Genomic DNA, 6,193 nt, shown 5'->3' on the forward strand with positions numbered 1-6,193 from the left:
GTTCTGGTCGCCTCACTTTAGGAAAGATGTGGAAGCTTTAGAGAGGGTGCAGAGGAGATTTACCAGGATGTTGCCTGGAATGGAGACTAGGTCGTACGAGGATAGGTTGAGAGTGCTAGGCCTTTTCTCATTGGAACGGCGAAGGATGAGGGGTGACTTGATAGAGGTTTATAAGATGATCAGGGGAATAGATACAGTAGACAGTCAGAGACTTTTTCCCCGGGTACAACAGAGTGTTACAAGGAGGCATAAATTTAAGGTGAAGGGTGGAAGGTATAGGGGGGATGTCAGGGGTAGATTCTTTACCCACAGAGTGGTGGGGGCATGGAATGCGCTGCCTGTGGGAGTGGCAGAGTCAGAATCATTGGTGACCTTTAAGCGGCATTTGGATAGGTGCTTAAGCTAGGACAAATGTTCGGCACAACATTGTGGGCCGAAGGGCCTGTTCTGTGCTTTATTGTTCTATGTTCTATGTTCTAAAGCAGACACTGTCTTTGGAGACAGTTCGAAAGTGATTGATGCCACTGATTTCTGAAATGTATAGGTGGTGGCTTCTTGAGAACAGATCAGGTTAAGCCATTAGTCATTCGAGTTCAGAACGATGAGGGGTTGATTTTGCTGAAACATACAAGATTCTGAGGGGGGCTTGGCAGGGAAGGTGTTGAGAAAGCCTCTCCCCTGGCGAAGGTGTCTTGAACTATGGGATAGCATTACAGAATCATGGAACGCTCATTTAAAACTGGGATGCGATGGAATTTCTTCTGGCAGAGGATAGTGAATGTCTGGAATTGTGGAGGTTAGATCACTGAACGTATTTGAGCCTAACAGAACAGTTGTAACCTGGGGCACATGATCTTATCAAATGGGAGAGAAGAATGAGGGGCCGAATGACCTACTCCTCTTATGTTCTGTATTTTAGTTCAAACAGAGTGGGGGAAAATATAAAAGCGACCTAAGGGGCAGCTTTTTCATGCAGAGGGTGGTGCGTGTGTGGAATGAGCTGCCAGAGGAATTGGTGGAGGCTGGTACAATTACAGCACTTAAAAGGCATCTGGATGGGGACTTTAATAGGAAGGGTTTGGAGGGATATTCTGAAGCTGCTGCTGCTCCCCTCTCTCTCTGAATGAAGATTGAGCTTGACCCCAGACTGCAACTTCCTTCCTCTGTCCAACATCGGTGAGAACAGCACTCTCTTTTCTCACCCATCCCCTGTCTGGTTTTTCTGTCCTGAGGTTTAGTTGTTGATTTTGAAAGGTAAGGAAGTGAATCCAGAGAAGTTCTGGAAAGGTTTGGCTGAGGTGTCTCCCTCTCTGTTAAATATATTGATATCCTTTGCTCCCTCAGCTTGATGCTTTTACTCACTCAAAGGATGGCCTCTTTTCTCAAGATCATAATTAAAAAAGGTGGCTCCCCCAGGAATTACCGATATTCAGGGATAAGTGAATTAGTGCAGAAGAGAGGTAAGTCTACTGCTGTTCATGTGACAGGTATTGCAGCATATTATTCATCGTTATTTCTTAGAAAGTGATTTCTGTGTTTGTATCTGATTCCAATCGGTGATGTGAGTAATGCCAACTCTGTGGAGCAATCCCTTTCTACTCCTCCCTTTATATCCCCAGCACCCTGCAGTTTGTTTCTTTTGGATGTAGGTTTGCTCGCTGAGTTGGGAGGTTGATTTCCAGACGTTTCGTCACCCTACGAGGTAACATCTTCAGTGGGCCTCAGGCGAAGCAGCCTACATGATTCCTGCTTTGTATTTATATGTTTGGGTGACTTTGGGTTGGTGATCTTATTTCCTGTGGGGATGTCATTTCCTGTTCCTGAAGCATGGCATTCCAACTGGAACTCCATCAACAAACACATTGAGTTAGATCCCATCTACCACCCCCTGAGAAAAAGAACAGGAAATGACATCACCACAGGAAATAACATCACCAACCCAAAGAAACCCAAACATATAAATACAAAGCAGGAATCATGTACACTGCTTTTTCTGAGGCCCACTGAAAATGTTACCTTGTTGGGTGATGAAACATCTGGAAATGAACCTCCTAGCTCAGCGAGTGATGTCATTTCCTATGGTGATGTCATTTCCTGTTCTTTTTCTCAGGGGGTGGTTAATCGGATCCAAGTCAATGTGTTAGAGCCTGTTTGGAATGCCATACTTCTAGGAATTCTCGTGCGTGTCTCTGTTTGGCTTGTGCTAGGATGGATGCGTTGTCCCAGATGTTACCTAGTATGGTGACGAAACGTCTGAAAATGAATCTTCCAGCTCAGCGAGCAAACCTACATCCAGAACCTCAACCTGAGCCACAAATCTTCTCAAAATTCGCTAGTTTGTTTCTTTGCCCACCAAAATGCTGAAATCATGGATTGTGTCCGTTTCCACCTGATTCATAGGCAGGAAGGTCTGGGTTATGAGCTCTTGCTGTCGGAAGAACATTTTTCCTCGGGTGTCTGCATGTCTCTGACGTATGCATGTTTAGCCCACTAAATGTGCAAAGGAATGGCTATCTACCTGCATGAGGATTTTCAGGTTTCTGTATTGAAAAGATACATTGACTCTCAATTAGAAGACTAGGGTGGGTTTAAATTGCAAACAGCAGACTCAGAATGGAAGGAGAGTGTGGGGGATGCAGACTTACAGCTTTTCGGGAATGAGGGAGGAAAGAATGTTGCGCAGAAGCCAGAATTGTCTGATTTGAATAACTGATTTTTTTTTTTACAATCCCTTTTACAGTATACCAGAAGGGGATGATTTACAGACAGAAATCTCAAAGCAAACATCATGTCAAAGTCTGACAGAGTCCCTCGATTCATTGGGCTTCAACATTGTCGTTCTTTGAGTGGAGGTGGAATGTGTTCATTTAATCTGCCTCCAAAGGATATTAAATATCAGTGAGGCTGGAAACACGCAGTGAGAGTGCTGTGTGTCTGGGTTGGGGTGTTGTGAGTGTGAGAGAGAAGAGAGAGTGTATGTGAGTGTAGAGTGTCTTAAGTCTGTGAGGGGGTGCATGTGTGAGTGTGTGTATGTGTAGGAGTGCCTGTGTGTGTGTGTGAGTTGTAGGATGGTGTGTGTGTATAGTGCAATGGTGATCACCTGTAGTGTGACATGAACCCAAGGTCCCAGTTGAGGCCCTCCCTATGGGTATGGAACTTAGCTATCAGCCTCTGCTTGGGCATTTTCCTCTGCTGCCTGTCCCGAAGTCTGCCTTGGAGGATGGTCCGAGGCTGAATGTCCTGGACTTCTGAAGAGATTAGATTAGATTAGATTACTTACAGTGTGGAATTAGGCCCTTCGGCCCAACAAGTCCACACCGACCCGCCGAAGCGTAACCCTACATTTACCCCTTTACCTAACACAAGTGCTCCCCAACTGGGAGGGAACCCTCCCAAATGTTTATAATTGCCTTAGAGCGTCCTGTTAACACTTGGTGAGAACAGATGATTCTATCTTCTACATAGCTTGGGTTCCCCTTTTTCCCCGAGACTTGACCCTCCCTGCCTGTCTATTTTCTAGCATGCAGCAAATGTTATCTATCATTCAACGTTATATTTTAGTCTAAATGTTTAAGGACAAGTTTTAAGGCTATAGAATTTCTCAGTCCCAGTCAATGATCAGAAAGTTAAAATCCCATCTCATAACCATCCAATTATTCTTACAGATAACTGAGATCTCCTTACAAATTTCTCAATTTCCCTCTGACTATTAGGGGGTCTATAATACAATCCCAATAAGGTGATCATCCCTTTCTTATTTCTCAGTTACCCCCAAATAACTTCCCTGGATGTATTTCCGGGAATATCCTCCCTCAGTATGGCTGTAATGCTATCCCGTATCAAAAACGCCACTCCTCCTCCTCCTCTCTTGCCTCCCTTTCTGTCCTTCCTGTAGCATTTGTATCCTGGAACATTAAGCTGCCAGTCCTGCCCATCCCTGAGCCATGTTTCTGTAATTGCTATGATATCCCAGTCCCACGTTCCTAACCATGCCCTGAGTTCATCTGCCTTCCCTGTTAGGCCCCTTGCATTGAAATAAATGCAGTTTAATTCATCAGTCCTACCTCGTTCTCTGCTTTGTCCCAGTCTGCCCTGACTGTTTGACTCGCTGCTTTTCTCAACTGAGGAGTCTTAGATTGATCTCTTTCTTCGCTATCTCCCTGAATCCCACCCACCCCCACCTTACTATTTAAATCCTCCCGAACAGCTCCAGCAAATCTCCCTGCCAGGATATTAGTCCCCTTCCAATTCAGATGTATTCCATCCTTCTTGTGCAGGTCACTTCTAGCCCAGACACCAGCTCCTCAGTCACTCATTCGTCTGCTATATCCTCCTATTCCTACCCTCACTAGCTCATAGCACAGGGAGTAATCCAGATATTATACCCTCGAGGACCTTCTTTTTAAATTCCTGCTGAACTTTCTATATTCTCCCTTCAGAATCTCATCCTTTTTCCTTCCTACGCCATTGGTTCCAGTGTGTACAATGCCCTCCTGCTGGTCCCTCTCCCCTTTGAGAACATTCTGCACTCTCTCAGAGACATCCCTGATCCTGGCACCAGGGAGACAGCACACCATTCTGACTTTTCACTGCTGGCTGCAGAAACATCTGTCTGTGCCTCTGACTAGAGAGTCCCCTATCACAACCAATCACTTGGAACCCAACGTACCTCTCATTACACTGGAGCCTGTCTTGATACCAGAAACCTGGCTGTTCATGCTACGTTCCCCTGAAAGTCCATCACCCCCTACATTTTCCAATGATTTGGAGATGCCGGTGTTGGACTGGGGTGTACAAGGTTAAAAATCACACACAACACCAGGTTATAGTCCAACAGGTTTAATTGGAAGCACACTTGCTTTCGGAGCGACGCTCCTTCACAACCACCTGATGGAAGGAGCAGCGCTCCAAAAGCTAGTGCTTCCAATTAAATATATTAAATGGTGGGGCAGGCTGGATGGGCTGAATGGTGTACTCCTGCTCCTCGATATCATGGTCTAACTGGGTCGACTTTAGATCTACCTGCAGTGGGAGGCAAACTCTGTTTCCTAACCAGGACAAAGTAAACGTTGTTCATCAGCTTCTGTGGATCATTTCAGAGGGAATGTGCACTCCCAGGCTGAGAGAACATCAGCCCCATTGGAATATATAACCCCTCTGACCCTCCCACTTCACCCACTGTCTGAATGAACATGGTTCAGTCCTGGATGTGGTTCCCAGCAGCAAGAACAGCAGAATCAAAATGCAGTCTTCATTGATGAACTCTCTGGTGTCTCCGTAGCGTGTATGACTGAATAAATCCCCTCCCACACACAGAGCAGGTGAACCGCCTCTCCCCGGTGTGATGTTGCTGGTGTACCCGGAGGCCAGTAGAGTGAGAAAGTCCCTTCCCACACTCAGAGCAGGTGAACGGCCTCCCCCAGTCTGGTGTTGCTGGTGTACCTGGAGGCTGCCAGATTGAGTGAAACTCATCCCTCACTCGGAGCAGGTGAACGGCCTCTCCCCGGTGTGAACACGTCGATGACTCTCCAGCTCAGACGGAGACCTGTACCGTTTCCCACAGTCCCCACACTGCCATGGCTTCTCCACGGTGCTGTTGTCCTTGTGTCCCTCCAGGTTGGATGATGAACTGGAGCCTGAAGTGCCCACACACACAGAACCCCCTGATGGTGTCTCCTGGAGGAATGTTATTGCAGCAGCAGCAGCAATAACTTCCGCATTCACACGATAGGCACGCTCTGATTGGCTGGAGGACCAGAGCGCTTCCGGTCCTCCAGCGCTGTCTATTGGACGGTCCACATGCCGAGCTGTCCGGCGCCAGCCAATAGGAGCCGCGCCTGTTCCGGACAAAGGGCCTCGCGCTGCCCCCGTGCTGAGGGAGCTGGAGGAGGGGAGGGCACTTTGCAACAAATCCCTTCCCTTCATTTTCCTCCAAGGCATGTCGTAGAGTCATTGAGATGTACAGCATAGAAACAGACCCTTCGGTCCAGCCCGTCCATGCCGACCAGGTATCCCAACCCAATCTAGTCCCACCTGCCAGCACCCGGCCCATATCCCTCTAAACCCTTCCTATTCATATACCCATCCAAATGCCTTTAAATGTTACAATTGTACCAGCCTCCACCACTTTCTCTGGCAGCCCATTCCCTACACGTACTACCCTCTGCGTGAAAATGTTGCCCCTTAGGTCTCT

The 6,193-nt window shown here is 47.2% G+C and overlaps 1 long non-coding RNA gene across 1 annotated transcript; it reads left to right on the forward strand.

The window, feature by feature from the left end:
• Positions 1 to 392: 392 nt before the first annotated feature.
• On the forward strand, positions 393 to 2,911 carry LOC122546843 (uncharacterized). The gene is made up of 3 exons (XR_006310817.2): positions 393 to 1,176; positions 1,345 to 1,460; positions 2,741 to 2,911. It is a non-coding gene; the product is annotated as an uncharacterized LOC122546843 (long non-coding RNA).
• The last annotated feature ends 3,282 nt before the right edge of the window (positions 2,912 to 6,193 follow it).

This window comes from Chiloscyllium plagiosum, unplaced genomic scaffold, assembly GCF_037043375.1.
Source record: "Chiloscyllium plagiosum isolate Xiang-an unplaced genomic scaffold, Cpla_swu_hap1 HiC_scaffold_27, whole genome shotgun sequence".
Taxonomy (NCBI): domain Eukaryota; kingdom Metazoa; phylum Chordata; class Chondrichthyes; order Orectolobiformes; family Hemiscylliidae; genus Chiloscyllium; species Chiloscyllium plagiosum.